This window comes from Coturnix japonica, chromosome 9 (genome assembly GCF_001577835.2).
Source record: "Coturnix japonica isolate 7356 chromosome 9, Coturnix japonica 2.1, whole genome shotgun sequence".
NCBI classification, from domain to species: Eukaryota; Metazoa; Chordata; class Aves; order Galliformes; family Phasianidae; genus Coturnix; species Coturnix japonica.
Window position 1 is genome coordinate 18,350,143 of NC_029524.1, and position 26,088 is coordinate 18,376,230.

Here is a 26,088-nt window from a genome sequence, read left to right on the forward strand (position 1 = left end):
ATCTTTAACAATGTTACTTACATTCATCTTTTCTCAGTTGAGAGTCCTCTGGGTAACGCCTTGCATCCAACCAAACTTATGAGATACAGGTTTTTCATTGAAAACAGTGGATTATACTTCTAAAGGTGCCCTTATCTGAAGAACTTATTTCCAAATTGAGTGGTTGTAAGTTGTTCTTCAGGCTTGCTCCAAACTTGCTGTGATATCATCTATACATTTTAAGTCTTCTGTGCTTCTTTGTAAAGTTTTCCATGGGTTTACCAAACATTTTTTTTTCAGTGTTATAACCATTCACCAAAAATTCAAGTTCAAATCAAATACAGAGTTCCTACTCTGGAACCTCATGGGCCACAGGAAGGCTCTGTCATGATAAGAAATTTTTCTTGTACAAAATGGGAAAAATCACCTAGTTGGGAAAGTTCAGAATTCAGACCATTTCTTTTAAGAAAGATGATTTTAACTTTTACTGTCTCATTTCTGGAGGGCATGGAAGAACTCCTGGGCTGCAAGCAGTGCAGAACTCAAATTTCTAATGATTTTATGTTCTCTAAATGGAAGTGGGACACCTCGTTAAGGAAGAAGAGGCAGTTAAGGAATAAGAAGCAGTTCTGAGAGGTGCTTGTTGTGGTAACAGGTCTTTCCAAGGATCTCTTTCTGAGGCTATGTGCTTTGGTGCTTTGCTGGAGTGCTCTCATGCTCCTCCAGGCTCTGGTTTAAACCATGCTGTGGCAACTTTCTCTTTGCTTTGTTATTGGTATTATTTCACATCTCTACAGCAAAACCTGTAATGTAGAACTTTACATGGCCTTCCTTGATCTTTCCTCACTGCCAACAGCAACAAGAGAGGTCAATCTCTCTGTCCTTTTGCAGCTGGGAACTGACTCAGCTTTTGCATTTCCTGATGACAGGCTGATAAAAGCAGCATAAATCACCCTATTGAGAACTGTGTATAAATACATCTTGATAAACACAGGAGATTTGGGAAGGCTCAAAGCTAGACATCCCAGACCTCCCAGGAGTCCTATACTGACTCTCCATGTAAACAATTGCTAAAAATGGCTGTTTTTTTTACCACCTGGCTATTTTACTTTTGCTCTGATTTTTCTTGGTTTTGGTGTATTGGGCAGCATTGCAAAATGTGTTGTGCTCCATGTGGGATTATGCACATTTGTAAGAATCAAATGTCTCAGGTCAGACCTCTTTAGGAAGACAAAAGCATACTGCTCTTTTCACACTGTTTAGAGTTCTGCTGTGTCTAGGCAAAACCATGAAGCTAGCAGGGATTTTTTTATCTACTTCTTGCCTTCCCTCAGATGAATGGAGGATATTGCTTTTAGTCACTGACAGTGTATGCACTCATATAAGACCTTGGCTAACTTTCCTTTTTCTTGGCTGCAGCTCAAACCCTTGAACTTCTGATAGTATTTTACCTTGCTGGATCTGTTTCAAAATTCAAATGCAGAGTATGTCAGCTTTCCCACAGGAGCAGGCTGCAAATGCAGAATGTGCTCAGAAGATGGTTTACCTTCTGCCCTAATTATTTTCCTCCTAGAGATGCTTGTTATCTGAGCAATAATGTAAATGACAAATGAGCATCTGACCAGTAAAAACAGTTGAAGGGAAGCAGTCAAAACAAATAGGCTGGGACTGAACTCTCTTGGCCTCCAGAAATTAGCAAGTAAAAAGAATGGTTTAGTTGAGAAGATGAATGTGACTGTGTGCCCAGTTTGTGGAAATAAAGGAGGGCTTATGTCCACCACTCTGGTATCAGTGTTTTCTGAGTGAGAGTCTATGAATTTATCTCATTGGAGAAAGCCCATGTAATAATGTCAGGCTAGGGTAGGTAGCTCGGGTTTATCTCAATTGTGCTTTCTCCAGTCTCCTTTTTGCTGCTCTTGCAGTATTTTTTAGGCTCCCAACTAAATTAGTCACAAGGGCTGCTTCATTAATAAGTGTCTTTGTTAATTCAGCTGCTTTGTTGGCTATACACAAAGGTGACTTCATCTACAGTTTCTGAAAAGGTCTTTGGAAGAGTCTTTGTAGATTTTTGTACCTCTCTCTTTGGCCAAAGGAGCTTGGAGTGCAGTTGTTTGATATCAGTTTGTTTATATGGTCCAATATGTTTGAAGTGGAGAGTTTGTGGTGTGTGTCTGTGGGCATAGCACAGAGCTGAATATTGAATCATGGTTTTTATCTTCCCCTATGGACTTCCCAAGAGAAGCAGAGCTTCAATTCTCCCTGAACTGAGACAGTTTATATAGAAGTTCGTGTGCCACACTAAAACTAGAGAGTTAGAAGGAAACTGATAAAAGAATTAGCACGTTTTTCTCTGGCAACACCTGGGTTGATAGTGCTGAAGAATTTAGGTTAATAACCTCTGCCTGCTGTTACCCAGTTTTAATCCAACCTGTGTTGAGTGGATACACTGCTGAGCTGCACAGTTCCTTCTTCAGGCACCAAAACAGGTTAAGAAACCCTAAGAACATTCTGCTGGAAGTATTAGGCCACCCTTATTGATATGCTTTGCCTAATTTGTGCTGCTCCAGTGATGCATAGCAGCTATAAACCAGGATTAGTGCACTGGAGCAGTAGGGAAACTTAGTAAAGAAACAGGACAACTGTAGTTTGCTGTGGTGTTTTCTCTGAGACTTGTATCTAATGTATATTAGTTGTCCAATTTACTAACATTCTAATTTGGTGCAGCTGAATTCTCCTAAGTGTAGTGAATATAACAAAAATATGATCCTTTTATATTTTATTTTCCCGGAGAAGATATGGATGGTACGGAGTGGTAGATCTTTATCTGTTTTACTTAGTTATTACTCATAGTCGTAAAGGATTTGCCCTTCACTGTGATAGAGGAGTGTGTCTTGCTCTGTATCTTTTTGCAGAAGCAGAGAAGATGAGAGAACAAGAGCAAGACTGAGCATTTGCAGCACTTCTGTGGAGAGGAGTGAGAGGTTTTCTAGTCATTATTTTCATTTGTTTAAAAAGTTGTATTTGCTTACAGTCAAAGGGCATAAAGAAAGAGCTCAAAGAATTTGAAGCCAACTTTTAAGGTCTGAGATTACCACCTTTGACTTAATAAGAAAGGCAGTAGGAGTGTCTTGTGTTGTAATATTAGACCATCACATTGCCTAACGTGAAATGTTGAGCAGCTGGCATTAAGCAGGTACTAAAATGGGAGTCTTTATTTCTAAACTCTTAAAATTATATACGAACCCATTCTAAGAAGAAAATGGAGTATGCTTTGCAGAAGAAAGATAAGGCTGGTCTTCTTCCAAGTACAACACTATGTTTTATACCGCCACTTTCTCCCTATTATATTTTATTTGCACTCTATTTCAGCATAATGAACTAAATCTTGGGAGATGTAGAAATTCCAGAAATAGCTAGTAACAACTCTTGTTTGAAACACAGCATAAGTAAACTGAGCAGAACTATGTGTAAATACTCAGTTTCCTTTTTTTATTTTTACCATTACACAATTTATTTTCCAAAGAAAAAACAATTAATAAAACATAGAATTTTATAACTTGAACTACAATCTAGGCCCCAGTCTCTCTTTCTTCTGTTCTACAATTGCTTTCCAGTAGAAAATTGATGATATTTCAGTTTAAACTTTATGAGAATTAGAATCAGCCCCATAGTGATGACTTGATGACCTCCCCTTGCCATGCTTCACCAAACAGATGCAGTCTCCTGTATGTGGTCTTCCCCTTGCTTTACTGAGATTTTTAGAAGTACTGAGTTTTTCAGTTTGCATAAAAATTTACAGCAAGTCTATGCAGAAATGAACATTAATTACTTTCTTATGCTAAGTTTATTCCCCCTGACTAACTACCAGATCAGATTTGATGTTGAGTTCTTTGGAGCTGAGCTTTGAGGAGCTGAGATGTATAGTCTCGCAGTGTCTGTCTCTTTTTATATTTGTTCTCTTTGTATTCAAAGCACTCCTTGCTATATAACATTAGGGCTTGTTCATATGCATTCCTGTACCTCTTTAAATTAAGATGTAATTTTAAATCAGTGTCATTAAACCAATTCAATAAACTGCATTGCCACTCTTGCTTCAGACTAAAATAAGTTTATTTCAGTGTAGTGTAAATCACCTAAGAATGTTAGCTTAAAATATAATAATCCATTAAACTGGACTGAAACTGCAAACATTCTCACAGGATTTTGCACTAGTGTATGCCTACTAAAATTAGCTAGATCAAGTTTGTGTACACAAGGAATTAGAAATACAATCAAGCACCTGCTATCATAAATTCCATTGCCCGGGACTGGTCAGAATCTCTGAGCAATCAGCAACCAGGGAAGAGACAGAAAGGAAACCAGGGCATCAGCCTTTCCCCAGCCAATGTAATGCAGCTGGGGGGCCATGCTGCTGTCCTACCCTCCTCCCTGTGCCAAGCAGGAACTGTGTCTACTGGGGTCCTGTGCAGCATCTTAAGAGCTGGAGTTGGGAAGAGGAGATGATTTCATTTTGCGGTTCAGCTGGAATGCCTTGTGTGCTTGGTTTTTCACTTCTCAGTCCATCTCCCTATTCACAAATATATTAGAGAGGGGATGGAGAGGATGAGTAATGCTAGGAGTGGGCTTTTTGCGTGAGAAATGGACTCAGTTTTGTTGCTCTTCTGCAGGATTGTTAGGAGGGAAACATGCAGGTGCAAAATGGTAAAAATAAGCCGTGCTCTATATGTGGAAAGTTTACAGCACCATCTGTGCTTTGGAAAAGCTTTCTTTAGCAGAGAAATACTGGGCTGCTTCCCTATTCCTAGTGGTTTCTTTTACTGAGTTGCCATTTAAAAAAAAAAAACAACGCAAAAACAGCACTCCTAAAAATTAAATTCAGTATTATTTACTGCAATATTTACTAAAGTTTTGTTTTTTGAAGTGAGTTTGAAGGACGACTCTCTGAGACTTGTATTTTTCCCTCCCTTAATAGGGGGAGGGGAGAACTGGGTTGAGGGAAGATACAGCACCTTGGGACTATAACTGAATCTCTAGTTTCTGATTCAGTACCTCTGGAGCTCCACACAATGCCTAGCATCAAGGAGTTGCTTTGGGATCACAGTGACAGTAGTTCCCTCCCCGGCAGTAGTACCCCCACCAATTTAACTTGCTTCTTTCCCCTGCAAACTTAGTGGGAGGAGAGGGGAGGTAACTATTCGCATCTCCAGTTGACATCACTGAAGTGTGTTTTCCCTTATGAGCAGTGATGAAGACAACCAAAGTAGCTATTATTTTCTTAAGCTTACAGGGGGTATTATTGCAGCAAATCTCAGTGATTATCATCAGGGCAGCTGCTTGGTATCAGACTGATACTAAGCAGGAACTAAAGTAAATACTAAATTAAAGTAAATACTAAATAAGTAAATAAAAATTCTCATGGTTGCCTGTCAGTATCAACAAGGACACCGGAACAGTTATTTCCTAATTCTTCCATGCCGTGAAATAACAGGTAAGGTATTTAGGATTCAGTCCTGTCCACTGCTTATGTGTGGGGTATGATTTGCATCAGAATAGAGATTTTTCCTTTTAATCTATTAATTCCTTGACTTAATATTAATTGGTGTGCAAGCTGGGCCCAACTTGTACTGGTGTAAGCACTGTTGACATGGTGAGATGCCTCATGCTTTTGAATTATTGTTCACATGATGGATATCCAGAAGTAGACCTTACAAATTATATAATGTATTACTTGTCAGCTCTGCTGTCTTTATCCTATATGAGAGGAGCTTCAATAAATTTGTGACTTGGTTGAATATTATGGCAGGGTTTAGAAAAGGGGACCCTTGAATCTAGCAGTTTCTGAATTCACCCTGAATCTGTCTGTGGGGGATTAAAGCACTGTGAGCAAGAGAGTCGATCTGCAAGGAGAGAGAAAGCAGACTTGATGAAGGTGGTATTCCAAAGCATTTTCCCAAAGGCTCAGTTTGACCTGAGGTGCTTACTGTGAACAAAATACTTGCAAAGAGAAGCCTGATGAGTTCAATAGTGCGAAATCATTAAATTCAAAGGAAAGCCAAGTTTCTTAAGACGCCTGAAGAAGCATGATGTGAATGTGGGATGTTGAGACGTGCCTGGGAGCAGAAAGAATTGCTCAAGGTATCAGCAGAACAAATTTGGGGTATGACATGGAAAAAAACCACAAGCGTAGTGAAGCTTAGTTGAAACAAAGACTTCAGTTTTTGCTGAGTTTCACAAGTAGTAATGAGGAATAAAGCCTGGTACATTGTGCAAGTGGTAATCTGTGATCTAGCTGCCAAAGCCACATTGGAAGGTTGTGTGTGCTGATCAGCCTATGCTGAACTGAAGAAATTAGTTGTTGCCTGGGCCCCCTTGGAAGGTGTCATTAAACCTCTCCTTATTGTGAAACAGCATCTGAACATGCAGTAATTGTGTGCTACATTATTGTGGTTTGAGCTATAGAGAGGCATCGACAAAACATGCCAAACAAAGGGAATTATATTATTAGATTTCATAGCTCAGTCTGGGGAAGAGGCATCTTATTAGAAAGTTTGGCTGAAGCAGACAGTTCAGTCAATGGATTATGAATCTCCTTTACCAAGGTATATGACACAGCAACTACTGCTTTAATGTATGTAATCTTAAAGCTTATGCTCTTTTATAAAAGTACAGAAACGTTTATTGAACTAGTAAAGTATGTGCTTTACAATGAAATGTGCTCTGTCTTAAATGGCATCTCATAACGTGAGGATCAATAAAATAGTTATGCAGTAGGAATCCTTAAGATAAGTGAATTTCCCTGAGTTGCTTTCTACCTGTTTTGTTTTCTCAGCATTGAGCAGACAGATATACGTATTAAAACAAAACAAAAAAAACCAACAGATTGTCATTCAAATACATTTGGTTTTATTCAGATTGATTAATGAAATATTTTTGAAGATCATGGAATCATAGAATTACCCAAGTTGGAAAAGACCTCGAAGATCATCAAGTCCAACTACAGCCTAACCATAGTATGTTAACTCTAACAACCCTCTGCTAAATCATATCCCTGAGCACCACATCAAAATGACTCTTAAACACATGATATTAAACACAAGATATTATGTACCTGAACGTGTTTTAAGAGCAGGATGGCATCATCTGTTGGTTTTCGTGTGAGAGAGGCTGGAAAAGAGGGTAAGATCTGATTTTGTATGTATTTAGGTTTTGTGCATCATTAACTTTGCATTTAATTTTGTCAAGATGCAAGGTGCAATGTGTTTTTAGCTTTATACCTGTGTTAGCATCTGGGAGGCAGAATTCTTTGCTGAAAATGCAGACTTAGGGCTGGAAACTCAGTGGTGTTTGGAATCATTTCTCCTTGTCCATTTACAGTTCATTCACTGATCAGGATAGATTTGAAAAGGCTGTATCTTCATATATTGTTTATGTACAGTTATGTTCTGTTAATCCTTGCTATAAAATTGAAGCATTCAGTTTATTTTACAGCAGTTGAATACAAATAATCACTTCTGTGTGGAGTTTCTTCTCATAATGATTTTTTTTTCTTTATTTTAGTTTAAACTTGTTTTCATGTTATCATCATTGTTTTAGTGGAAAAAATACACTAATAATCTCTACAGAGTTCATGTAAAAAATATAATGACTGTTCTTTGTATTTTTTCTTGGTTCTGTACAGAAGCTGAAAACTGCAATTTTTAAATATGCATCTAAAGATGTCCATTGCTAATTTTATCATCTGTAGGATGGATTGAGAAAGTCAACAAACGTTTGGGCTGTAAAGTCTCTTGCTGATATGTTTTGGCTTGTGGGATGATTTACTCAGAGGATATATCGAGATAAGTGTTGCAATATATTTACATAGACAAGAAAAAGCTGTCAGGAAAATTAATATGTATGCTGAAAAATGTACCTGAACATGTTAAAATGTGTACTTTTTTGTATGTAAGAATTATTACCTGCATGCGCTGAAAGTGAGGACTATGCATGTATGTGATTAAGATAAGGAAGGTGTGTATAAACGTGTGTGACCTCTTGAAATGTGTGAATGCTTCTTCTCACCTCTTATTCTCCTCTCAAATCTCAGGATGCTTCTTCCCTCTCACTCTTTTATTTTATTGCCTCCTAAGTTGATTTATTTAATTAATGGTAATTCTGGAGAGTTTTTCTTTTTGGCAAAATAGAAGGCGAGAGAATGAGTCTCCATAAATACTAACTTACCTTTTTTCTAACAATTTTTTTTTGAAGTTACCTCTTGCAGGAGGTCTTCTGATTCAAGTACCTCTCTGCCACCGTCTGCTCCTCAGGTTTTCCGATTTTGCTTTCTTTTTTTTCTGCTCTTTTCTTCCTCTTTTCCATTTTATCCTCCTACCTTTGATCTGAGCAGCAAATATCCTTATGATATTTACAGGAGAAGTAATATTTGGATAGTTCTTTGTTTGGTATTTCCATTGAAAATATCACAAGCAGTCATGTTTCCATGATATTTCCATTGACATTAGCTTGAGAATGACTTCCTTTAATCGGGCTTATGGGGCTGGTGAAGCTTCATATTCATTACCAGTTTTGCATGTTTACTTTGTCACTTTTAAAATGATTTGATAAATGAGAATGAATGGGGAGGAAATGATTGCAATCAATTTATTTGTCTTTAGTATGATTGAACTCTGTAGTGCAGTGATGTTCATCTTCAGGAAGAATATATTGAAAGTTTTGGTGTTTTTTTTCAATTTATACAAAAAATTATTCAAATTATACAAAAATAATTTATTAAATGGTTAGTCTATCTAATTGTTATGGTTGTTGCTGGAACAGTTTTTCCTCCTTTTATTCTAATTTGAGAAACAAGGATTGCAAAATTGTAAGCATTTTTGTAATATTCTCTGTCCTGTCATCTAAACTTTTAAACTTGTTTTGTAATTTATTTTCTCTGTTTTCAAATCTACTTTAATGTAAGACAAAGATGTCTACTTTAATGTAAGATAAATTGTGCATGGATTTATAAAATGTCTAACTAAAATCTTTTGTTCTTTGAAGTGATAAACAGAATGAAATATGTAGATAGGCAACGATGAAAATATGCTGATTTCCCAGGTAAAGAAATATGTAATTCCAGGTTATTTCTGGAGATGGATGACTTTAGAATGTGGATTCTTGATCTTGTTACTGACTGATGGTATGAGGGAGAAGGAGTCAGTCAGGAGACGTAGGTTCTATTCTTTGCTTTTTCACAGAATTACTAGTTTTCTGCAACTCAGTCATCTATTCTCTGTAGTTAAGTAAAATACCTTCTCTTCTTCGTAGGAAAATGAAGTGAATATTAATAAATTAATGATAGTAGGGTGCTGTACAAATATTTAGCTAAATCAGTGCATTAGGACGCACATTTGCATGAAACTATACTAGAGTGTTACTTAGAGCCAGCCATGCTGCCTCTTTTGAACTCTGGTTAATACTTTACCTTAATTTGCACCTGGCAGGCACTACAGAAACAAATAGGTTCTAAGCTGGGTGAAGTATCTCCCAGTTGAAATGCGAAATGCATCTCACTGTAACAGGTGCTCTGATAAATTAGAAATCCAACAGTGAGTCAGAATTCAGAACCACAACGTTTGAAATTTCTCACATTCTTCCCATCAATTTTGACAGGTTTTTGATTGCTTGTTTATAAATTCTGGTGTCCTGTGATGAATGGCAGCTAGCTAACAAAACAGCCCTATTTTTATCCCTGTCTCTCTGACAAATGAATTCAAATAACACGGAAGGGAAAAAAAACAATTAAGAAAATTTAAGTATTTTGCATTAATCAAATTGTGAAATCTTTTGCAGAAGAGGACTTCCAGTTTTGCTAATTTATTTATTTTAAAAGTGTCTTTGGAATTTTGCTATGACATTTACCCTGTGTTTTGAAAGCTTCTCAAAAGCCCCAGAAGGCTACCAGTTCATATGAATACCCAGCCATTGCCAGGAAGGCTCACTTGAAGGAGGCTGCTGAGGTGCAGGGGCAGTGCTTTTCTAGAACACAGTTAGGAAAAGATCATGTTGTGAGGAGGTGAGGACCTTCTTCAAGCCTGCGTACAGAGAAGCTGCGGTGGCTGAGGCTGCAGATCCTCCTTATGCCAAGATGCCTCGATAGCAAGCTGAGGAGATGAAAACCCTACCAAAGTGACAACTGTCATGTAGTGTGCCTTGATATTAGCGTCAGAATTTTCCAGCGTAACAGAGATCTGCATTGATTTAATGAAGCTTGGCTTCCTGTAGGCTTGCATCTAATAATTACCTGGCTTTGGAACAGTGTCTCAGTTCCAGCCACCTTCTCCATTTGGGGCTCTCTAGCGTGCAGATTCCTTACACAACCTCACAGGAACTTTTAATGCAAAACATGGTGTCTTCTCATCAACATTCTGCAATGTTCTTATATGCTTTTTAATCAATTTTTTTTTTAATTTTTTTTATTTTTTAAATGAGCACATAATTGCACTCACTATATATTTAATCTGACATATTTGACTGAAATTGGCTAACAGTTCTCAGAATTCCTTAGGAACCCACATGCAACCCACAGACCTTGTTTGCTGAGAAAAGTCAGCCACAGTAATAGCTCACATTATTTTCTATATATTCTTTTGGCTTCTCCTTAACTCAGTTGTGATGAAGTAAACTACAAAATTTGCACTTTAAGGTGTGTTGCAAGGGCTTAACTTTCTGTTCTGTTTCTGTTGTTTCAGATTTGGATTATAACTCTTGTCATTAGCCTGCAGGACGCTGAAAAAATGATGCATTCTGTGACTTTCTTCTCTGGTAATCCATCCTGAATATTTTATTGACAGTACAATATAATTCCCAATCAGGAAAACCCTGTGAGTCATGGGTGTCAGAAGCTGAGTTTATTCATCAGAAATAGAATTGTAATTGGCAAGAGGACTACGTTAAATGTTCCACCTCTTTTGACTAAGCTGCGGCAGCCCCACCAGGTTCGTGAAACCTGTAAACTCACAGGACAGCTTAATCAAAGACCAAGGCGTAACTGTATTTGAGAAAATCATAGAAGTTAATAAGCTGAATATAGTGCTCTGACAAAATACTCTGAATCTGGTTCTTCATTCTTTTTCTTCACCTCTGAATCCTGTCTCATCACTTTCCCATCTTGCACTTTGAAAGGATATCCTTGCTCACAAGGATATTTTCACACACAAACTCTCTTTAAAACATCAGCAGACACAGTTGATATGATAGAATACTTCCAGTGAAACCGAGGGGATTGAGGTCAGAGGCCATTTAAGGAACTTACATCAGTAGGAAAATACTTGTGAACAGCCATAATCAATTTTAAACTTCTGACTGGAAGGATGCCCAGCCAAATATCTTCCAGTGATCAGATTAGCTCACATTAGAATTTCTTTCTACCAAAAAGAAGTGCTGGAAGCCATTTCATAAGCATTTGCTTAATCAAAACAGTATTTCAATTAGGAAGAAACAAACACTTTTTTTATAAGATGAGGAGATGGCAAAACTAAAATCATATAAGATGTAATTTAAAAAGGAAAAGCAAAAAAACAAAATAAAAATCTAGCAGTGCACTCTAACAGGATTTCCTTATCAAGCCCTTTCCAGATGCTGTAACTGTCATTTAGGCCATGCCAGTGGCTGGTATTGTGCCAACCTAATACAAGTTGGTTCCACTTGTCACCTTTTCAATTTCCCAGCTGGACCCAATTTTAAAGGGCATATTAGCATTATCAAAGTAATCTTTAGGATGTGTACTTGCTTTATTTTAAATCTGTTTTGTTTATAAATCATATTAGTGGGGGTTGGGGGGGGGGGGAGGGGGGAGGAATGCTGGAAAGATAAAAGGAATGTTAGTTTTCTATGATATTAGATCTATGCACTCAGACTAAATACATTCTTTTTTCTCTTCAGAAGAATGCAAAAGGTTTTATCCAACATGTGACACTATATAATTTCTAATGATTGCTTTAGAACCCCTTGTGCAGTCTAAAATTCACATGATTTTAATAACTGGAATGATATATTAATTGTATTAAGTTAAAAAGAAATAACTTTTTTTTTTGCTATTTTCACTAGAGTTCTTAGAGATCGCTGTATGGAAAATATTGTGTGGAAGATAAGTACTTATGCACAGAATTATTATTTTCTTTAATTCTGTCAAAGACTATGATGTTGCAACATCTGTTAAGCCATTTAAGATGTTTAGTCCAGTTGAGCTTCAGTCTTTATGGTCGGTGACCTCAGTAGGAGAGGTGCCTGTCTTCTGGCATTGCTTTAGTAGTTGTCTGTTGGACTTGCCTTGTCATTTCACTGCTCTACACTATGGGTCAAAACGGCAATGCTATTTAAGGAAGAATTTGTGTCTTGAATATTTTCAGTACATCGCTGAGTTGTTCTGTGTACTTTTCAACCAGATCTAATGATCATACAGGTGATACAAAAGAAGGCAGAACCTCTGGAACTGGATGACTCAAACAGGGTGATTCAGTGTTTAACTTTGATTCTTTTTTTTTTCCTTCTATTTTCAATTAATAGAATTGTTGTCACAAGCTATTTCCCAATAAACTAAGGGGGCTCTATGGAATGGCTTATGAAGTCAAGAACCTTATTTTTCTATTTCAAATTTTACGTTCTGAAATAATACAAAAATTATTTCAGGAAATTGAAAAGAAATGTCTGTGTAAAGACTCCCAGTAAAAAAGAATAAGGTTGTATAAATGCTGAAGTAAAGAAGCTATTCTCTGCTTTTTCCATCTACCCTATTCCTCTTTTAAATTCCATCTCAAATTAATTTTGATAGGCTTTTTGTAAGACCTTTTGAAGCTGCAGTGGTGGGAAGGCCTTTTTGATTGTGTGGTTCCATTCAGTTAATATATTTGCTCTTCTTTCTTCAGTTCTTACTGAGATAATTAATGGAAATCTTTTGGTTACCCTGAGGCATTTTTAGAGGCATTATTCATAAATATCAAGGCTTGCAGTGTAAAAGAAACTGAAAATAGCACTGCAGACAGGAAGTGGCATTTGAAAAGTGATGAAACAGGTACACTCCGTGCGGCAACCGCTAAGAAAATTGTTGCTATCAGAGCAGTTCAGTGAAACTAAGTGCTCAGAACATGGCTAGAAAGGAACTGTGTCCTCTGTTTGTTCTTCCTGAGAAGGTGAGTGAGATGATGTTTAAACTAAAGGCTGCTGGAGGAGTGGATGTAACAAGGTGGAGGTTACACTGGGGTGAGAAATGTACCTTTTAATTGCAATTAAGTAATCACATAAAATTCAATAGTCTAATAAAAGGTGGAAGGGAAGAAACGCACCTGCTGCCTTTAAACAGAAGGTAATAAAAAGTAAACTGTTTGCCCCCTAGGTACGTTTTGTGCTCTGTGTTACTGTATTACAAGTGTGAGAGGAATGCTGGGGTCATCTGCTGCATGGAAATCTGTTGCCCTGGGCCATAGGCTGTGTGCACTGCACTCTGCTCACCCACTGTCAGTCTCTTTTGCTCTTGTACATGTGAAGAAAATGGACGATTTCCACAGAAACTGCTGGAGAACTTTGAATTTTGTTTTTACCTCTTCTTAAGGTTTTATATTTTAATCAATTTTGTGCTAACATTCATGTTGCTGTAAACACAGAACTTTAATCTTTCTTCCTATTTTTGTCATTCTCCTTTATTTCCTTCCTGTATCTAAATGATTTATTCCCATGCTTTGTAAAGTGTTTTCTTTCCCTGTTTTATAGCCAAATAGGTTCCTGGTCTTCCTCACCATGCAGCACAGTGTGGGACAGTACAATGCAGTTGGAAATGGAGGAGGACCTGTTCAGTTGATCAGTTGATGTAGTGGCATCCCTGCTGACCACACACTCAACCTTTCAGTGTTTTCCTTCAGGCATTCCCTTATTCCCCTTTCCTGGACATTAATCTGTGATTCTTTCTGAAATCAGTGCTTTTTTTTTTTTGCTTTTTTTTTTTTTTTTTTTTATTGGCAAGAAAACAGATCATTGCTTTCTTTACTTTAACCTTTCCTGTCACTTTCCAGATCATTTAATGGTCTGAAATCTTATTTCATCTGTCTATCCACATACAGAATTATCTAGCTTAGAGGCTGCTATTTTTTCAACTCTATTGTGTCATTATCCCTTAAATGTCTTGCAGTCAGTACTTTTGCCAGTAGAATACTAAGGCTGGTGAATGTTACTGATATTTGATCTTACTTTTACCGACTAAATTTAGAGAAATTGAACTCCTAGAAAATAGGAAATCCCCTGAATATCTCTGCAGTGTTGAGTCATATCTGATTAGAAACACGCAGCTTCCCCCACCATGACTTCTTAAAGCATTTTTATACATTTTCAGTTTTCCCTTAAAGAAGTGTGAGAGGTGTGAAAGGTGCCACAAGTCAATTAAAGGGTAATGGAACTGTTTGACAAAAATATTGCACAATTACTCGTCTTAAATTTACAGATGCAAATTCAGTTCCCGATAAAGATGGTGCTTCAGCTTAATTAATTTTAATTTATGGAGTATGGTGGGTAGCACTGCATGAGTGGGCATACATTTGCTCAGCGATATTACCTCTAAAATGCCACTCTGGAGGATGGCGATTTGAATGGCTTTTCGTTGTCACACACAACTTCTTCACCCAACACAGTAAAAATTAATTTTAATCATATTAACCTAAAGGCCCTCTTGTACTTTCAGAGCAACCATCTTAACCTGCCTAAAAGAACCAAATCAGTGTATATGTCAGTGTGTTTGAGCGGTGCGTTATGAGTATGTGCCAACAGGCACCACGGAGACAATTTCTTATTGCCTTGATTACATTTGAATAGTACTTGTTCTCCTGAGAGCCTGCTTGGATTGGTTTTGTAATATTGCTTGTGTTTTATATCAGTGGAAGGTGAGACATGGTGCTGCTAGGGAACCTGATGCACCCTATATCTGCCATTAGAGAGCTGTCATTTGTTAAACTACACACAAAGCATTGCACTGGTAGCAAGCTTTTTCTCCTCAGTTTAATCCTGATGTATGTGATCATAGATTTCATAGAGTGTCTTTCCAAGGCAACCATGAGTTCTGTGTATCAGGCAGAAAAATCTCATTTTGTCTGCAGCTTAGTTGTCGTTGATCCACATCACATTACCTGGCATGTAAGCTTTCCTGCAAGTTACAGAGCCATGTGTGATCCCTGGTGATTTTGACTTGTGTTTCAGAGGGGTTTATTCTAGATATAGGATAATATGAGATGAGACTGAACTGAGCTGTCTTTTGGATTACAGAGCAAGAGAGCATTTGAGGGATGTGTGGGTGGGGAAAGGAGACATTTGTTTGGTGATTCTGAGCATTGCTATGCCAAAATGTTTAGCTTCAGAGCTGCATGGTGGATCATAACATACACTGATCATTTGGGTCAATGGAAGTACTTGCTTTCTTGAAAAGTGGTAGGGGCTGCTGCTTTGCTTGTCTTCAGCTGCAGCTGACATACATCAGTGCTGCCCTCTGGGCAGAAGGCTGAAGGCTGCTGCTGTGATTTTGTGCTGAGGGTCAGAACTGGATGAACGAATCGTTCTCTCAAGCTGTGTGTTTTTATGTGCACACTGGATGAGTGATTTTCTTGTTATTATCCTTTTAATGTTTATGCTTCCTTTTGCTTCCTCACTGCATAAATAGCAGCAGGTAGAGAGTCAGCGAGCGGATCTACCTCAGCCATCCCCATGCTTCCTTCACTCTTGTGAGGATGAGATCAATATTTCACACACAACTCTGTGCACTTAGGTCTCTGCAGTGTGTTGTCTAAAATAGTCCACAAAATGTGCTTTCAGTGCTGCCTATGAATGTTTGCATGCAGCCAGGGTGCAGCAGGGCCTGGCTCAGAGGGTGCTTCCCAGCCTGCAACAGTCAGCTTGGCTCTCACTGTCCTCAGGAAAGGCTCATAATCCCGAAGTGATGGGAATGCTGGCTTTTCTCCCCCTAGAACCTTTGCTGACAGAAACTGAAGAGTCTTTTCCAAATATCTTCAGCTGGAAAGACAATGATTTCTCCCTTTCCTTGAGCCCTAGGGGCCTGCAAGTTCTAGAAAAGACCAGAGAATAACCATTCTGCAGTCTACAGTGGACCTGTAGCAAAGCATCTGGCAGTTGGGAAAGTAGGTATTAAAATAGAATTTAAAAGGCTAACACTTCTGTTCTTTTCCACAGCGTTCATCATTAGAATTCTCTGCTGTGGTTTCATCTTGTAAACATTTTAATATGTGGTTATCAGTCTGGATTCTCCGGACTTTTTGGTCTGACTTGTTTTAGCTTATCGCTTACAAAAGGGAAAAATCCAGCTACGAGGGAGAGCCTTGGCACGCTTATCTCACTGAGTATTTTTATAGCTCTATTGGGCTTACACTCTTTGTGTTGTTTGAATAATAGCATCAGGATGGCTGAGTTTGTGCCCCCATTTCTGCCTTTCTCCACTCAGAACCTAATGAATGATATTAAGCTCACAAAGGAGGGCAGATCTGAGGACCCAAAGGCAGTGAGTTCACCAGCTTAGGGGACTCTAATTGTTGCAGTTCAAAATGCTATCGTAGATCTTGTTAACGCTAATTTGAAGTGGTGGATTTACTTCTGGCCAGTAGCAGAATACTTTGGGTACTGAATAACAGCTTCTTATCTCCAGATTCACAGATGGATTTTTGGATGTCCCATTTCTGATGGTTAGTGTTGAATAGGAAGTTTTGTAAATGATTCTTGGCAGGAGTACTCATTACATTTCTATTGAGATTTATCTCCACAGCTGAGTTTTCCTTTGCTTTTTTTTTTTCTTTTTTTTTTCTTTTTTTTTTTTTTTCCCCACCATATAATTAAATGGGTGACCATCCTATGCAGAAGGAAATGCTTCTATTAAAGATGAAAGGAACTGAGAGTGAAGCCAGCTACACAGCATTTGGTTTTAAGCCAGCCTCACTTCAGTTTTCAGTTGAAATGAAAAAAAACACAAAACAAAAACTCCAGTAACCTGATGCATTCCTGGTCTGTGATATTTTCATAAAACGCATGCTGATAAATATATTGAATTCTTATATCAACCTTTTAGACTGGAAACATGTTCTTTAAAAGGGAAAAATGGTCTCAGTTTCTAACATTAGGTAATGAAAGCTTATCTCTTGCTCTGCTAACAACAGTAAATATTTCCTGTTGTGCTCTTTATTGCCATTTTAATGTCAGAACTCACAAAGCTGATGAGATGCTGTGTTTTACTTTACAAGAAACTATTCTTGTAAACTATTGATTGAGGAGCCCTGCTGTATTTGACAAGCTTATTATAATGCACATGTGAATCCATATCCTCTTTTAGACAATGTAAGCATTTGGAAGTAAGCAAACCATCCTGAATGCCACCTGAGTGACGTTTTAATCCATAGATGAAGCACCCATATTTTTTTTTGGCTGAGAATAAATGTTCTAGCACAGGAATATTTACTTGGGAGATTGCTTTCTAAATCCTCACCATCTCATAGTCTTCCACAGCAGCTGGGTAGGAGGAGGGGGGAGATGAAGTTTAGCATCAGGTTCTCTGCAAAGTGTTGCTTACCAACAGTGGTATGCTCTATGATCTTATTACTTATTTCTACGTGAATCTTTTCGATAGCCAGTGATATACTTATTCAAAGGAGAAGTGCATTGCCCACAGAAATGAACTACTGTAATTGCAAGTAGCTTTATTTTTTTAATATTTATTATCTGTGATGAACACAGTACTTCATAGCCAAAATAGTCTGTACTCATCAGAAAACTCAGCTGTGAGTTTTGTGTAATTTGCCAATAGGTGGCATGAGTGCATTGCTAAGTTTTGCAGGTGTATGCTGCAAATGAATGCCTATATTTAACTGTCTGAAAACGCTCTAGAAAACAGCGTCTCTCACTGTATCATAGTGGGTTGGAATTTAGTCATTACTTAAGATTTTATTTGTAATAACTTTTTTGAGGCACGAGAGCCTTCTTATATATTCTCTGTACACAGAGTGAAATCCATTGGTTACTTGCAGGCTTCTGCAGAGTGGGAGGACTTGGCCTGAATGGGACCAGTTAAAGGTCAGATTTGTACTGTGTTAGTTATGCTACACACAGAAGCTGGCTGTTTGTGTTCTTAATTGCATTTTCCTATGCCTTTAGTGATGGCCATGATGCTGCAGAGGAAAGAGGTTTCTTAGCTATTTCCATTCCCTCCCCTCCTCTTGTTTCCTTCACTTAATATGTTTTTGACAGTTTGTGTGAGTTTGAGTTGGATGTTGTACTTCATATGCACAAATTCCTTGTCTTTGCTTTTGTGCTGCATTAATTTTTGACCCCATTAATCACAAGGCAGTCACCCACCACTTACATTCTCACCTCTCTCTTTGTTTGGTCTATGAAAAGAGAATGAGACTCTGCTTTAAACACAGGTGGTAATAGCTTTGTGGGTACTTCTCATCCAAGTGTCCCTAATATCAGATTAGATGGAACAGAAAACAATGCCAGTAAGGGATTTGGAAGCATTTCCTTAATACAGACAAGATTACAGTCTACATGTGATAGAAATAATAGCTCTACAAAAGAAATATGAATTGCCATCATTCGTCTCAGAGGGATGTTGATTTCTGAAGTGCTGACTTTGACTTTGTCTATTTTTGATTGGTTTAAAATGAGGATCTTGAGAGATGGTCTTGAACAAGAAATGTTCATAAAACTTTTAGACAAAGAAAAAAAAGATTAAAACTGTAATAAAAAAAATAAATTTGCTGGAGACAGTTATTTTGGTTGTATTATCTGTATTTAGTGTTAAAGCTCACAGCCTTTGCTCTCTTACCCCGAAAAGACTTAGCAGCAAAGGGCAAGAGAGTAAAGAATTAGATAGTTCTTCTAAGTACTGTTTTCCCTTATTTACCATTCAGAATGAACATAGATGTGACACAAGGTGGTTCAATTTTGACATATTAAGGACGTGTATTTTCAATTGTTCAGTTTCTGTCCTTGGAGACTGTTTCTTGTTTCTGGCTGAGCTTTATTTCCTTTTTCATAACTTGATTTTGGCTGTAGGACACATGGTTTCCACAGGTAGGAGTCTGTAATCCATAGAATCCATATTTTCTTCCTTGATGAAGAAGCTAATGTGACTTGAGCTTAAAAAGTGTTAGTTAAATTGTATGCTGACAGCTCTATAACACTAGCATCTGTTTATGCGGAGCCAAAATGTAATATGTTCATTGTATGGAAGACTATTCAGATTGGTGGCAAAAATGTATTCAGCTTCTTCTTTGTTCTTTGTAGGTGCTGTGCTTTAACTTGGCAGGCATCTCAGAACCACGCAGCTGTTGGCTCACCTCCTACCTCCTGTGGGACCAAGGGAGACTGTGAAGAAAAATACAAGAACTCATGGACTGAAGAAAGGGCCTTTCAATAACTGAATTATCTTCTACCTTCAGAATTGAGACCTCAGTGCTATGCTGAGGATTTCATCTGGCTTTATGTGCTATTTAAGACATGGAGAGAAATTAAGGACCTTCTGTTTCCCATCTAGCGAGCACTAAGGCTGGAGATCTGGGCATAATTGCGAGCTGCTGCTTTGGAGGAAGTCAGTAACCGCATTTACATTTTTTGAGCCTTTCCATCAGCTATTTCTTTTAATGTGAAATTCATGTCACTTTGTGCCATAGGGAATAGAAGCCACTGTGTAACATATTCCTTTTCCTAAAGATACTGCAATTTTGTGCTGATATAGTTCACTGGCCCTCTTGCAATTGGCTTACTTCAGTTGTGTGTGGGCTTGTCTGTAAAACACAGCCAGGTCCCATCAGCAACTTCAGCAGCTGATTTGTGTCTGTTGGTACCAGTGGAATCTCTGGCCTATGGGCCAGACCCATTCATTTGCTGGAAAAGCACTGATACAAGCCCTATTCTGTATGTTTGGCCAGCAGACATTCAAGGAAATAGTAAGATGTATCCAGAGGAATCTATGCCTGGGTGAGAAAACTGGATGTCCAAAGTCTTCTTTGACAGTTGTGTTCATCAGAGGGGCACTGCTTGGATGGGGAGCAGCTCCCTGCAGCCAAGCAGAGGCATAACATGACCTGGTGCTTGAAAACAAAGGAAAGCAGGGGTTTTATTTGTCTCAGCTAAACCTCCTGCTGCAAATTTATAGGCTTTTTAACTCGCAGTGCTACTTGTCAGTCTCTGAACAGATGCACAGCCTTCAGGCTCTCGTTGCTTGCCAGCAACTGGCATCCTGCTGGGAGCGGTGGGAGGACTTGCAGTGTGAAGCAGGGCAACCTAATAATAGCACAGGAAAACACTGAAACCAGTGCTTGCACAAAGCAGTACAGAAGTATAACCTGCAGTTTGGCTGCTTTTTTTTTTTTTTTCCCATGCTAGCAGAAGAATGCCTGGTGAAAACCCATGGGCCACTGACTTGAGCACAGCTTGGCAGCAGGATGCTGAGAACCTTGGCCAAGATAACCAGATGTTTGAGTTCCCCCAATTCTGAAAGGAGCCATAGATACGTGAAAATAAACTTCTCTAAGCAGACGTGCATCTCAGGTTGTTCAAAATTTGTAGGATCTAGTTTGTGTTTGAGAGAGAGCAAGGGAATAGAAAAAGCATGGGGAGCATGTGTTGTTATTTTTCTCACTGTTAGAACTGTAGGTTTGAAGTTCTTTACCTTACAGGTTGCTAAAGGTTAGATTCAACCCAGATGACTTCTCATAAGCAACACGTGATTTGAATGAATGAGGTGAGGCTGATGGTTACATGCATTTCTAAACTGAGGGAGAAAATGTCCTGTCTGCTGTGAAGAAGAGGCAAGATGGGAATTAAAAATATAACTTTGGGAAGAATAACATTGAGATAATGTCCAAAAATCCCTCTTGTACTTAGTGGTTTTCCAAGAGAATCACCTTTGTATGAAGATGCTCAGAAAAGAGTACTCAAAGTTCATCTCAGACCTTTTAGGTGCTATGATCCGGGAGGTGATTAAAATGGATGGGTAAAATGGCCTAAAAAGTTTACAGAGTGAAAAAGTACATGGTGACACTGTTGTTAATCACATACATGCACATCTTCCACCATGGGGGTGAGGTCTTCTGAGGGTCTCCACCAGCACCCTTCTGCTTCTCTCACAAGGAGATTGAGGTGCTGCTAACAATGTTATCGCAGCTTTTTCTCAGTGCAGGGAATATGGTTTGATTAAAAATATCAATAAGTTTGCAAGGGGAATAAAAACGATACTCACTTTTGGTATTTTCAAGGCCAATTAATTTTTTAATTAACAGAAGTATGCTTGAAAATGTAAAACACTCATTTCTGGAAATTGGTCTGTTTCCAGTCATTGCTGGATTTTTTTGGTAGGCTGTATATTTTAAAGTAGAAAATGAAATTTTCATGCAGGAAGATGAATTGTTTAACTTCCATGGAAGTCTTTAATTCTTTTGTCTTCTGATTTTGTTGTATTTTATTATGTTTATATGTGTGCATACCTACTGTTATGATTAAAAGAGCATAATAAATTTGCAGTGCAGTTTCATTATAGTTTTCAGTGCTTGCTTCAAATTAACTTATAGTTTCCATCCATTTCTTAAGCATTTCTCCTATTCTCCTATTTCTCTCATTTCCAGTGTCGTATTTACTGAATCATCTTTATGGCGTTGCCATTAAGGATTCATTGTAGTTTACACTGTACACAGAGTTATTCAGGAGTTCATAACTCAGTCTGTTTAATTTCAATCATGCTGAAACTTGGCATATAAATTGTCAATTTGAATGCAAATTGTTTTTTTTTTCTTCCTTATTTTTTTTTTTCCTTATTTTGTTTCTAGTGTCTTCAATTGATTAAGCCTTTTAAAACTGCAGAGATGGAGAAACCCCAAAAGTGTCAAATCTAATAAGTCTGTATGTGACAAGAATCCCCAACCCTGACAAAAGTTTTTAAATTCCAAACAATTGAATTCAAAACTATGATCTGTGCCCCAGTTGGGATGCTGCCTGTCTCCAGAGGTGACCCTTTTGTTACCTTGGTAGCTGTCTGTGCTCTCGAAACATGCAGGAATGTGTCTGAAGGTGGTGGTTCCTGTGTCCCTGATGGGCTGGATCCCAGTCCTGCTTGGAGAAGGATGTATCTGCAAGAATATGTCTATGGAGAAAAGCTTTCCAATGATAATGAAAGGATTTTTTTTTCTCATGAAGGCAAGAACTGGTTTCAGTCTCCCTGTCTAGGAAGATGGGATTTATCTTGATGTTTTAGAAGAGAATTTAATTATTAGGATATACACAGGGACTGGGAAGTTCCCTATATGTATCTATTCTTGCAGCTGTGTACTGTACGTGGGAGTTGATGAGGTCAGGAGGAGATAGGCAAGCAGAGAGTCTGATGTGATGACCTCATGGTGAGAGGTACAACATGGAACTGCTTGCAAACACCAAAGGGCCTTATAGTTGCCTGCAGTATGCTATTGCTTTGTATTTTATCTTTATAACAACTTAATATGTGTGGATAACCTAGATTTGAAATGATTGCCAAACTGTTACCTGTTCAGCCAGGAGCCTTGACAAACTTCTTTTAAGCTCACCATACAAAAACATTCCCAGTACAAAGAGCATTGCATATCTCCTCCTGCCAAACAACCTTGGCAAGCCTTCCCTTGAACAATTCTTATTTGCTTCCATTTAATTAAGGAGCACTTCCCTGCTTTGTGATTATTGTCCTTGCCTGAAGTTGTTCCCATTATAGAGATGAATAAGTATTTCTCAACGTTAGTTTTTTACCTGCTACTTGGTAATTTGTTATGCCACTGGGGACCTATAACTTGTCTTTGCCTTTTTGTATCTACCAAGTTTGACTCTTCTTGATTCTCTGTTCTTATCTTGCATGACTTTTGTTTTGTCCTTCCCACTTACAAATTCTTAGAACTCCTGTTCTTTTGTTGCAATCTATTCTAACTTTTTATTTTGTCATGGAATATGTATCCTGTGTTTAGGTAGGAGGTCTCTCCTTATTCTTATACCTTTTCCAGGAGCTGTTTGTGCCACACAAATGTGTGAAATGAGAAGCATAAATTATCACAGACTTTCTCTAAGTACAGGAAATGAATCTTATTCTCCCACTTTGTGAATTTTGTATGTTTGCATCTGTGTTGCTTTCCTTTGAATGTTTTCAGGGAACTTTAGATTGAAAGGTCTTCGGTAAGTGAACGTCTCCAGTGTGAGTAGGTTCCATGGTTTTGGATGAGTGAATATCAAAACAAGCACTTGACTTTCGTGACTCTTTAGCATTAGGAGTAGCAAAGAGCATAGGGGACTTCTTCATTGGCTGTCTCATGTTTTCCTTTTGTAAGCTATCAGTAGCTGATGGCTGCATTCAATAGATAAATAATTCACAAAGAATACAACAGGTTTTGATGGTCTCCAAATCAGTGCCTTTCTGGCTTTCAGCATACTGATTAACACAAAGTAATTGCTTTGGCACATGCCATACAGTTCTATGAATTTCATAAGCACTGGACAAGTTGTTGGCCACAGGATGATCTACATCAGCCACCCTTTTGGTCACCAATGCTCTAAATGACTTGCATACCAGATAGCTCTGTCTCCATCTATGATTATGAGGGTAATGTATCCTGAGTATGCCACTCCAATTGCACTACTTCATCCAAAGCAAACTGTTAGCATGGCATTCCCAGCTGCTCTCAGTATGTTGCCATGAATGATATATGAGTATGATGCTCTCTCATTTTGAGAGCGATGCCACTTGAGTACTGCTGAGCTTGTTTCCATGTCACTTTGAAAACTACGGAGGTATTACAGAATTGGTGAAATGGTTGAAATACAAAGAAAACTTAAAAGCAAGATGTTCCCAGCAGCGATTCCCATTCACACTGGATTTGAGTGTTTGAATATGGTTATGCTCATATTTCAGTTGTATGTATTCTCTGTACACTAAACAAAATATAATTCATCTCCAGTGTGAATATATTACTCTAGACAGGAAGGACAAAAGTAAAAATTGTTTGAATGAATGTGTTTGGGTTTCCTCAGTGCTGTGATTAATTCTGTACCAGAGACCAGCAAAAAGAGCAGGTTCCTGGATGATGAGAGCTTCATTGAGACAAAAAGCAGTTGCATTACATGACTAGGCATGCTTTCTTTGCTGCACTTTTGAAAGTCTTGGTTGTTCTGGAATAATGCAAAAAACGAAATGGGAAAGCATAGTTGTGAATCATATGAAAGCAGAATTTTTTTGCCTGAGCATCCTCAAGTATTCTTATGAAACTGGAATTTGATATGAAATCTTTGATTGAGCAATGTTAAGGAGAGCAGGAGAACACTGGGTTTGCAGCCTGGATCTTGGAAAAATAGGCATTTTCATCTCCATTAGAGTTTTCCATTTTGAGCCTGGCTCCTTTTGGGAATGGGCTACTTGCTAAGAACGTATGCTGCCAGATTGCAGTGCTACAATGGCACTTTGGTGTATAATTTATCTTTTTTGAATAGAAATGTTTGCAGAAGAGAGAGTGTAGTGGTTTCTTTGTCCTCTGGATACAGCAGTTTTGTTAGTGCAAACAATTTCTGTTCACTCAGATGCTAAGGAAACATTATTTTAGAGGGAAATAATGATTATGCAAAGTAATAATCCCTGTTGTTTTCACTGAGGCAAAAAGATTAACGTTAGAAAAAAAAGACTTGACCATAAAAGGAAAACAATAAAATTATTATTTTTGCAATTTATTTGAAAAGGTTGCTTTTTAAAATATTATTTTTTTTCCTTCATGAGAGATTAGTCTAATCTACCCTGAGTTCTAGCAGGTTCTTATCAGTGAGGAAACCATGGGTGCAATTCAAGAGTCCCAGATTCCCTTCAGGAGAGTACTTGTAAAATGAATCTGCCCGCCATACACACTGTGATATGGGTTAACCATTGTGGAGCACTCTTGGAGTGCGAGCTGGTTTCTTTTTGGCCAGAGCTAAACAGAAAGGTGCACTCTAAAGAACACCGCTTTTAAGCACAGTATTACCTTGCAGGTGTTTACTGGGCTGAGGAAGGGTATGATTATTTTTGCTGTTTATAAACTAAACTGAAATCTTGATAGTTTGAATTAAAAAATTAGATTATATTTTTGAACATGCAGTATAAGGAATGAGGTGGTGAAGTTGGTATCAAAAAATGAGACGTGAGGATCTGGTGGTTTGTTCACCGCTCTGTCTGTGTATCATTTGGCATTTCTTCATTGCTTTATGAAACCTATTTTGCCTTGAAATACTACATTTTTTATGTCTAAAATCATATTTCTGGTATTGATGCTCATGGGTTTCCAGGCAGTGGGAATGTAATGTTCTCTTGAAGTCTGAAATGTATTTTGGTCTTTGTAAAAGAAGCTTTTGTATAGCTTAAAATTTAAGGGTGTTATGGTCAGTTGTTAACGTCTTCACAGTACATGGAAAAGGTCCTGTGCTTCTTATTAATGTCTACTAAGGGGAATAAAGATTAGAACTAACTGTTCTGAGTCTAATGAGTACACTGGTTGACAAAAATGGTGGTACTGTTTCAACTACAAAATGGCAAAATAACGAACCAAATCAAAATGTATTTTTTAATATAAAATTGGGTAAAGGAGCTTGAGTACAGTGTATTTCTCATAGTTTATTGGTTTGATTTTGTGGTTGTTCCTAATTTTAATCCCACGTTTAATTACTTAATCCTCACTTTATTAATTATTTGTGTAAAATCTAAACAGACTTCAAATGTTACTCTGAACTTTTTGATACTATGTGGAATTTAAACATTTCCCCAGGTGATGTCATGAAAAAATTGGGTTTGAAATGAATCTGTGGCAGGAGAACAGAACTTTTTGGATGCTGTTGATGTTACTCCTCAGCATTTTTGTTGCAAAGCCAGAATTAAAACTCCAAACTTTCACGTGCTCTGCTAGGAAAGCTTGCTTTCATCTGAATTTAGTGATATCCTTTCAGCCTAAAAAATTAATAATTATTTCCTTATTATTTCAGTTTACTTCTTATGAACTATCAGGTTATTTCATTTTTCTTCTTTGAAAATCAAGCACCAAACTGTTGTTTATGTAGAAGCTTCTCAAA

At 37.9% G+C, this 26,088-nt stretch overlaps 1 long non-coding RNA gene across 4 annotated transcripts in view; it reads left to right on the forward strand.

Annotated features, from left to right (window-relative positions):
* The window catches only part of LOC107318348, a 35,411-nt gene extending 12,300 nt beyond the window's left edge, over positions 1 to 23,111 (forward strand). The window contains exons 1-5 of one of the 4 annotated variants that reach the window (XR_001557324.2): positions 6,944 to 7,155; positions 7,658 to 10,779; positions 16,036 to 16,127; positions 17,993 to 18,063; positions 19,279 to 23,111. This is a non-coding gene — a long non-coding RNA (uncharacterized LOC107318348). Of the gene's footprint in view, positions 1 to 6,943; positions 7,156 to 7,657; positions 10,780 to 16,035; positions 16,128 to 17,992; positions 18,064 to 19,278 lie in introns of those variants that run through there. The other 3 variants (XR_004308341.1, XR_004308340.1, XR_004308339.1) reach the window with 3 other exon arrangements.
* The last annotated feature ends 2,977 nt before the right edge of the window (positions 23,112 to 26,088 follow it).